This window comes from Juglans microcarpa x Juglans regia, chromosome 3D (assembly GCF_004785595.1).
Source record: "Juglans microcarpa x Juglans regia isolate MS1-56 chromosome 3D, Jm3101_v1.0, whole genome shotgun sequence".
Taxonomy (NCBI): Eukaryota; Viridiplantae; Streptophyta; class Magnoliopsida; order Fagales; family Juglandaceae; genus Juglans; species Juglans microcarpa x Juglans regia.
This window is the reverse complement of record NC_054598.1, coordinates 31,826,635-31,836,335: the sequence shown is the minus strand read 5'-3', so window position 1 is coordinate 31,836,335 and position 9,701 is coordinate 31,826,635. Positions and strand designations below refer to the sequence as shown.

General features: G+C 38.0%; 1 pseudogene; it reads right to left on the bottom strand.

Moving 5' to 3' along the window:
* Positions 1 to 554: 554 nt before the first annotated feature.
* Positions 555 to 6,635, bottom strand: LOC121256746 (annotated as a pseudogene).
* Between the last annotated feature and the right edge of the window lie 3,066 nt (positions 6,636 to 9,701).

Here is a 9,701-nt window from a genome sequence, read left to right as displayed (position 1 = left end):
TTCCGATTTTCTTTTTAATTTTTACATCCCTAATTTTGGCTTTTCCGTAATAAGTTAAACTCCAGCAATAAATTCTATCATCAACTTCGATAATGTGGGAGTGGACTAAGAACTAGGCTCCAATCCGTCTCGAGTCCAAGAATGACTCATAGACTCGGTACCCAAAAGCATCAGTTTCTTTTAAGACATTTTTTCAAATATTTTGGTCAGGTTCCATTGTTTCAAGTAAGAGTGTAATGAGCCTGGTTCGATCTAGTTTTTAACATATTTTTGAATTGAATTAGCTGACCTCTGCATTGGCTAGATCAGAGGTCCATACTCAAAAAACCATTCTCTTACACTGCCAAAGAATTTTCTTCAAGTGTAGCATTTTTGTGAAAGTGGAAGTGTTTCCATTTTCTTCAAGTGTAATATTTTCAAGAAGTGTAAATCATGATATGTAAAAGGATAATCTGATATGTAAAAGGGGTACTATTTTTTTGAAGTGAAAAAAAATCAAGACTTCAAATCCATTAACCAGAAGATTCAGAACCTCATTTCATTGCATATAAATAAAGGCCACAAAACCTCATTCCATTGCATATAATTAGAACCTCATTCAAACTACACTACAGCATCTCCAAAACACAACAAGTGTTTGCACACATAATTCCGAGTCCACAATCTACATAAGTAACACCAAGAACATCTCCACAACTGGACACAAAGAAGCTGCATATAATGATAAGAATATGATGTACTGTCCAAGCAGCACCTCATTTCATTAAAATCCAAACAACAAAAATAGCAAAAAAATTCCATTAATTCATTTGGTTTGGCCAGTAACAAACAAAAGACCAGATCCATTAATTCAACATCGTCCTCGCTTCCAATCTTGTTCATTTTAGTCATCCGAAGTTTGCACCACAAAGCCATTCAAAATACTGGGTGGAATGTTTACCAAAGTTCAAGATCAGATCTGAAAAATGGCAGAAACAGAAGGATCAGATATTGAAAGCCATAGTGGGGAAAATTTGTCCAATGATAAACCAGAAAAGGAACACAAAAATGAGTAATGATGAAACTTTAATAGTCAAAATACTCCATCATTACACCAATAGATAAATGTTGGCTAACTCGAGTAAGTAAAGCAAATACGAAACCATTCTTTGGGCTAGTAAGTGGCATCATAAACATATATGCATGTCAACTCAAAACTAAACCAAAGAGATACACTTTCCACGTTACAACTATCATAGTGCAAAAATTCTGTTAGTTAAAGGGTGGAAAGTGCATTTTTCCTTAGAATGTACATTTGAAAGAGCAAGCCATCACAAAGTAATGATCCACAGAGACAGAGAGAGCTTGTGTCAGATGGTGGATTTTCTACTTTTTTTGGTCAGTGTTTTCAACATTTTTAAGCTTCTTCATTAAAAAACTGCCCTTTTAACTTCTATCGCCTAAGTAAATATTATAACTACACTCAATAGTCAAGATGCTCATTGACAAGAGTCAATAAACTAGTTTACCATGAAACAAGACATAAAAAATAATATATTTTAGAACCAAATACAGATAAACCCCTATTGCAGACCGCTAAAGTTCCTTCAAGCTTCTTTGTTGCAGCAAGCAACTTCTCATCAATGAACAACAACTTGACAACACCCTGTTTTTCTGGTCATTAATTTTCTGTATTTTTCTGGCAAAGCACTTGAACTGTAACATGAAAGTAACAGGCTTACCCACCACCACAGGCAGCAGAAAAAAAAATAACTCAATAAATTAATCCCCATAAAAAGAAGGAAAAAAAAAAAAAAAAAAAAAAACCTTGCTTCTGGAAGTGTTCCCATGAGCTGATCAAAGGGTTTAAAAGGCTTCCCCAAGAAAAGAGTAATTTCTAAATCAATAAGATCTTTGAGATCAGAAGCAAAGGAGCATAGTGGTAGGGATAAAACCTGAGAGAGGCAGTAGATAGATGCAAATTCGAAACTCAATGGTCGTTAATCAAAGTTACACGAAGTCGAACCTTAATCGGTCATTAATCAGATAAATTTATTGAGCAGTTAGTGCAAAGATTGTTACAAACTTATAGAGAAAATATGACTTCTCATCATTAACTGGCAAAGCTATTGAGAGCAGCTTTAGAAGGGAATCAACACAAGAAATTAACGGCGGATAAGCATATAAAAGCGACTGTCCATCCCAACAAAAAAATCAAAAATAAAACAAAAATAGCAAGTATTTGGGAGTTAGCACTTGAAACAGGCAAAAAAAGAGAGTCTCAAATAGCACCAGAGTTCAAAATATTCTGATCTACAAAGTAGTGAAAGAATTACATGCTTGTTATGAAATCAAAAAATTCTAAACCTCAAGCTCAAAAGGGCTAAGTCTGAACTCTACATACTTGGTAAAAAAAGAGGAACTCACTAGTAAAGGATGAAAACAGAGAACTTCAAATGACAACTGACTTGACTTGAAAACAAAGAACTTCAAATGACATCTTGTAACTAACAGTCTCCCCAGCTGCTGTCAATAATGTCTTACGCCTTACATCAGCTGACTTGACTCGAGTTCCAAGAACCAATTCAATCCCTACAGAGACCGAGATCCCAAAATAAATACCCACATTGAGAGAAACATGCACCAATATTTACATGGCTCCAATCAACACACAACACATATAAAGAACATATATCAACAGAAAGGTATTCTGCTGAGTAAATTTCTTATTAGCCTATTTAATTAAAAATATAATAGTGAGAGAATGTGACTACCATGTTCCTTATACCACTTTGGGGTTAGCCTTTCCTCATTAGCGCCAACACATGTATGAAATGATGGAAGGCTTGCATGATCTGCATGTTAGCACTTATTTCAGTAACCAATTCAGATATAACCTCAGCAAAAAAGATGAAAGAAAGAACTAAATGAAAAACTAATCAGCATTTGCCTATCAATTAAGAACATCAGGAAAAAAATTTAATCCCACTTCACCCAAAAGTGCTACCCTAAAACTCCAGGATCATCACCCTTGAGGTTGTCATAGCAGAGTCTAGATACCAATGAAGCAAGAGCTTCCAGGTAAATGATCAGCTTATTCACTAGGTTAATCCCACTCTGTTTTTGGTGATTTAGATTCCATGATATAATTGAATAAGCACTACAGCATGTCATTGTCTTTTCATTTTTCCAAAAGACCTTCATTTTTTTGATAAGTAAGAATAATTTTTTTTTTTTTTCCCGGAAAACCTTTGTGAACAGAACTGTAGCTACAAAGTTCTGTGATTTCTTAATAAGAAACCGACATACAGACCAAAATTAAAAATAAGGAATAAAGATCTTTGCTTTCCATTTCATCTATTTTTTTTATGAGTAGCAAAAAAAAAAAAAAAAACAACATTTTTCTCAAAGAGAGAGGACAACACCTACATGAAGGTTCACACAAAAAATTAGCGCTTGAAACCGGAGGACAAAACGATTAGGACTCAAAAATAATGCATCACAAATGACACAATGATTTTGAGAATCTGTATTTCATATCCTAGCATCTGGCTTCCTCTCATTTTTTCTACATTTAGCAACACACAGAAAGAGTTCATCAAGATAAACTTAAGAGCCAAGGATTTACCAACACCATCGAGAATTAAAAAGAAACTGAAGTCCTATCTGATGCAAAGAAAATAAATTGCTAAACACCAGGGATGCTCATCTACATTTCCTTTCTCTCAGTGTCTATATAATCTGGGAAGAAGAAGCGAATACTCCAGTTCTCACTTTTCTATTCCTCAGTGTCTGAGCAACAAACACAGGAGCAAACTACCACTCAAAATGTAAGATACCAATGGCAAAAAGATCAAAAGGTGTATCCAAGATCTAAAAGTACCTCAGCAGCGAGATATTCAAGAACCGCGGCGAGGTAGATCGGAGCACCAGAGCCTGTCCACTAAGTGTAGCGACCCTTCTTCAAATACCGAGCAATCCAACCCACGAGGAATTGAAGCCCAGCCTTGATAGACTTCGAGACCGACTTCTTCTTGTCTCCACCTCTTCTACCTCCCTCTCCCCTCGTCGTCTTCGCAGCCTCCATCGGAAAGGGAATCGAAATGTTCTTTCAACCTTGGAGAGTGAAACTTTCGGAGTGCTAGTTTTGAATTTTGGAGTGGTGTGGAATGGAGGGAGTGGTGTGGAATGGAGAGGGCGGCATTCAAACCCATGAAATGCACGTTTTGATTAAAAAAAAAAAAGTGACACATAAGGTGTGCTCCGGATCAGCCGTGAACAGTGGCTGATCCGTAGCTTTTCTCATCTTTATTATGCATGAGAAGCATAATTAAATTAATAAATAAACAAATGGGGAAAGATGTCCTATGATTCTAGCAATTTGAACTCACCCATTGCATTGGGTGAATGAATGAATACGCTAGAAACTTCGACATGCAGATTACTGCCCGAAGGGAATATGAATGAATACACCAGTTTCATCTTACATCCTAATCACATATCTTTTTGGACGAGTGAAGGAGTCGAGCTGTTAGCATCACAAATTGATATTCTTCGTCATAGATTTGTCATTTTCGATCAAAGTTGACACATCAACCAATGAAATTGAAAAAGACAAAATTTAAGATGAAGATTAGCATGCTCCGACAGTTCATTAAATTTTCTATCAAACTCTGAAGTAGCAATGTTAATGGAGAAATAACCCAACAAATTGTTGCGTTTACATACAAACAGTGAAACAGTGGACCACACAGCTACAGGGGCATCCATCTAGTAAAAAGCAGAGCAAGAGCCTACATTGATATCTTAACTACAGATTCATCAAGTGTTCACGTTTATAATATAAGATAAGTGAAGCTATTACTTACCAAAAAAAGAAAAGAAAAGCAAAGCTATCCATTCACAATCTGGGAGATAGATTGGCCTTCAATGGATCCTTCATCACTATAGTGAACTCCTGCTTCTCTGACAAATCAACATCATCACCATCCACAGCCTTCCACTCAAAATTCCATACTAAATTGGCAACAAAGTACTCCAAATGAAGAATTGCCAAACCAGAGCCAGGACAGATCCTCCTCCCAGCCCCAAACGGCATCATCTTAATCTCCCTGCTTCCCGTTATATCAAACACTTCCCCTCCTCCTCCATTACTACCTCTCAAGAATCTCTCTGGCCTGAACGCCATGGGATCTTCCCACACCTTCGGGTCCCAGCCCATCTCTGCCACCATGAAATTCAAAGTGGCATTCTTGGGCACCGAGTAGCCTTCCAACACGAAATCCTCCGTCACAGCATGTGGCAACACGAAGTGCGCTGGTGGGTGACGCCTTAAGCCCTCCAAAACTACTGCCTTCAAATACGGCATCTTGTGCAAATCCTCTTCCTTCACCTCCTTTTCTGCATGCCCTCCAACGACCCCTTTGATCTCTGCCCAAAGCTTCTCTTGGGCATGGGGGTATTTCACCAAATTTGCCATGATCCACTGTAACGCCGTGGACGTTGTATCCGTGCCCGCGTTGAGAAACTCCGAGCACAAGCTGACCATTTCCTCCACACTAAGCTTCCTCTTCCCCTCCGGCAACTCCAAATCCAACAACGTATCCACGTACGACACCACAAACTCATCATCACCATTATCTTCTAGGTGGGCGTCCTCTTTTGCCTTGCTTAGCCTTTCTTGCTTCACTCTCTTCCTCGCTTTAATCAAAGGCCCTAGTATAGCATTCTGGTCTCTCCGAAGGTTGAACAACAATTCCCAACGCTTGCGGAATAGTATCTTTCCAAGCCTCGGCCAGAAATTGAGCATGTTAAAGCGACCAAAGTTCAAAAGCAGGCGACGCTGGATGGCTTCGATTTCTTTGATCTGGGTCTCGAGGAGCTTGTCCCCGAAACACATCAGAACCAGCAGGCAAAACATAGCGTATTGGAAGTGGTCAATCAGGCGGACGGGGTTAACTACGCTGGATTCGGTCGTGGAGTGAGATTCAAGGCGGTTAAGAAGGATGTCCAATACCCACTTGCGCGCGCGAGAGTAGGACTTGACACGCGAAGGGTGGAGAATCTCGGAGGTGAGGTTTCGGCGGAAAAGTCGCCACGTTGGTCCGTAGAAGGAGGAGCTGATGTTGCACTGGTTGCTGGAGATGATCTTGCCAGTGGGGAGGGCGGGGGGCGATCAGCGAAGACGGCGCCGTTCTGGACGAGGGCTTGGTGGGCGATGGAGCGGTTGGCGACGAAGATAGCTGGACGGGAGCCGATATGCAGAGTAACGATGGGGCCATACCTGGTGTGCAGGTTGCGGAGTATGGGCTCGAGCTGGGACGACTTGCGAAGCAAAAAGAAGTTGCCGATGATGGGGATGTTGAGGGGTCCGGGAGGAAGCTGCTTGTTTCCAGAGGATTTCTTGAAGACGAGAAGGTTAAGGAGGGCTGCGATACAGAGGGAGAAGATGATGATGAACCAGGACTCCATAGTCGACCTCACCGATAAGATAATGCTCAGTTGCGTCCAGTATTCGACTAATCGTGTGTGGCAACGATGTATACGGGAAAGAATTCAAGGAAACAATAGAGAGAGGTTGAGGATGGCAGAGCCCTGCAATCATATAAATTTGATCCTTAATTTTTCAACGATCCGTGTAACACCCCGAGCCCGAGGGTCCGGAGTGTTAACTCATAAAATCTGATAATCAGCTTTAACAAGATTAGAGTACTTCTAAATTCAAGAATATATCCATCTTTCAAACCTCAAGTCGAACGTAAATACTTCAATTAAATAAATCAAATAAACTCATTTATCCAATATTCAGTCCAACAATCCAAATAAAATCAACTCTTCTTCATGTCTCAAATAATAATTAGAAATAATAAAACATTAACATAGTCTCCATAAATCGTCTAAATCCATTGAAGTAAACTTAAGAAAAATAATTAATCTCCAACACCAACACTAATATCATGAGATACCCAACAACAAATCAATGCTAATCATCTCCATAGACTCTAATACTGATCTTCAGCTGAACCTTCAATGTCATCTGAAATATTATGGAGATAAGGGGGTGAGTTATCAACAACTCAGCAAGCAGAGAGCATATACTAGCATGTAAACATGAGCATTTATAACATTTAATAAGCCGAACAAAACATTTACTTTCAGAATGTAGAAACAAAACTTGTACAAAACATTAGAGCGAACTTTCAAAAAAAAAATACGTATTCCAGAAAGAACATCCGTTGGCATTTCCAAACTGAAATATTATAATCTTATCACCGATTAATAACACATCAGGACAATACCATGTTTAACCCCCGTGGTAGGGTTATAAACCACCATTATACCCGTGGCTGGGCCATTTTCCACGTTTCACCCCGTGGTCGGGTTATAAACCACCATTATACCCGTGGCTGGGCCGTATATCATGTTTCACCCCCGTGGTAGGGTTATAAACCACCATTATACCCGTGGCTGGGCCTTAACAGAAACAGAACGGATTTCATCGAAAATCCGACTACAATCATATACAGAAACAGAACTTCATGCCAATATTTTCAGATGACACATCACATCAAAACAAATCACTAAGCGCTTCAGATCATTTCACAAGTTCGAGATAAATATAAACAAAGTATTCTCATTTGTTCATAACAAAACTTTTAAAATTCCTTATTCGCTCTTTTACATAGCTCAGAAACAAAGTGCACAAAATTAGCTCATGTCTACACTAGTCATGACAGAAAACACTCTTATGTAGAATTTATGCATATGCAGAATAAACATCTGAGGTTGTTTTCAGATCATCTCTTTCAAAAGAAAATAAACACATTTATTCTCAAAGTCAACCTCATTTTATTTATTTTATGCAAAAATAGTATATGAACCCCGCTTACCTGACTTCTTCGTATTATCAACACCTTGAGCCGGAACTCTAATAGTAACACCACCTAACCAAAAAGAACATATATCCAACAATTAATAATCAATCTAGTAGACTGCTATTTATTGAGTAATAAATCAAAACAGTCCCTTCACAACTTAATAACTATCCTAATAATTAAACCCGAACAACTCTCTTCACCCATTCGCATTAAAAACCCAAAACAGCCATCACCTTCTATTAACACCAAACCAACTATAATTATTTCCAAAACCAACAACAGCAACTCCAATAATTAAAACATAACCCAAACCAAACTTCACTTCCAACCTTCGAATAAAATAATTTCAGTGCAAGCATCAATATTCTAGTCATTGAACAATTGAAGACTTGCATAAAAATCCAATACAACTAGCTCCAAAACACCCATCAATTTACACTAAATAGTTTCAAATAATAGTCCAAAACATTCTCACAAATCCATCCAAAAATCATACTCCTCATCATAAAAATTTCCATCACACTCAACCACCATTAAAACAGTAACTCTATTACATTTCACAATCCACACCTATCTTTCAAAAGCTACCAAAAGCTTCGGGGAACTTACCCCAAGAGAAAAACAAATCCCAAAACTCCAAACCGCTTCGAATGGGTCATTACAAATTCACGTCCAAAAATATTCACAGCAATCTCTAGTGAAAGAGAAAGTGACCTATACAAGGAAAGTTTGAGAATCTGAGTGTGTGCGTGTGATCAAAACAGGGAAGAAACCGAAAATAGTAAGGAGACCCGTACGAGTAAAACCGAAAGAAGAAGGAAGGAGAAGAAGTAAAATAAAATAAAACAAAAGAGAGGAATTACCAATCTCTGTTCAAGAAGTCGAACAAATCTGCAGTGGAAAAACAATTTATAGTTTCAAAACCTTGAGTTAAGCGCACGGTGAAGAGATGAAGAAGAAGAAAACAATGAGAGAACCCGATTGAGAAATCTGTAAAAGTGAGTGAAACCGAACCTTGAGTGTGAAAGGAGATGAAATCAACTGCTGGAATCGTGGGTTGGTGCGCACGGGTGAGTGAGATACGAAAATGAAATGCAGAGGCTGTAACCGCGAAGACGAAGAACAGTGCGGCGTGAAAGGGAAAAGTAACCTTCACCCAAACGACGTCACTCGGGTCTCACATCATTCGCTTGAGGGCTGGACTCCAAGCATCCGGGCTGACTCCAAACGGGCTGGGCCTAGAGCTCGGGTGTTATAATCCATGTGAGTTTCTTATTCGACGTCGCTATTGGCATGATTCTGTTTGTGACAATAGTTAAAGGGAAATGATATACAGATAATACTTTTCATAACACTTTATATAATTATATTTTAAATAAATAGTATTTTTATAAAATATTTTATAAAATTAATATTATTTTAAAAAAATTCTTTATTTTATAATATTATTATATAATATATTATACAATATATCATGTGTATATCATTATCTATTCAATTTTTCTATGAATAGGTATATTTGCCTTTGTATTTGATAACAATTCACAAAGTAAGAATGTAGTCCTCAAAGTCCCTTTCTCTCTTTCTCTCTTTTCCATCATTTTTTTATATTATATTTTATTTTCTATCATGATATTAGAGTCAGAGGCTAACGTTAGGCTTAATCCTGTGGAATACGCTAGCTTTACTCTTACAAAATTTTCATTGTCGTTCAATTATGTATTGTCTCAAATCAATGCATTTGGAGTATCTGTTAGCTGTGAGATATTTTTTTTTTTTATTGAGTTTTGATATGTTGTGAACATTGTTTGAAGCCCAAAATCCAATTTTAGCCTTTTAATTTTG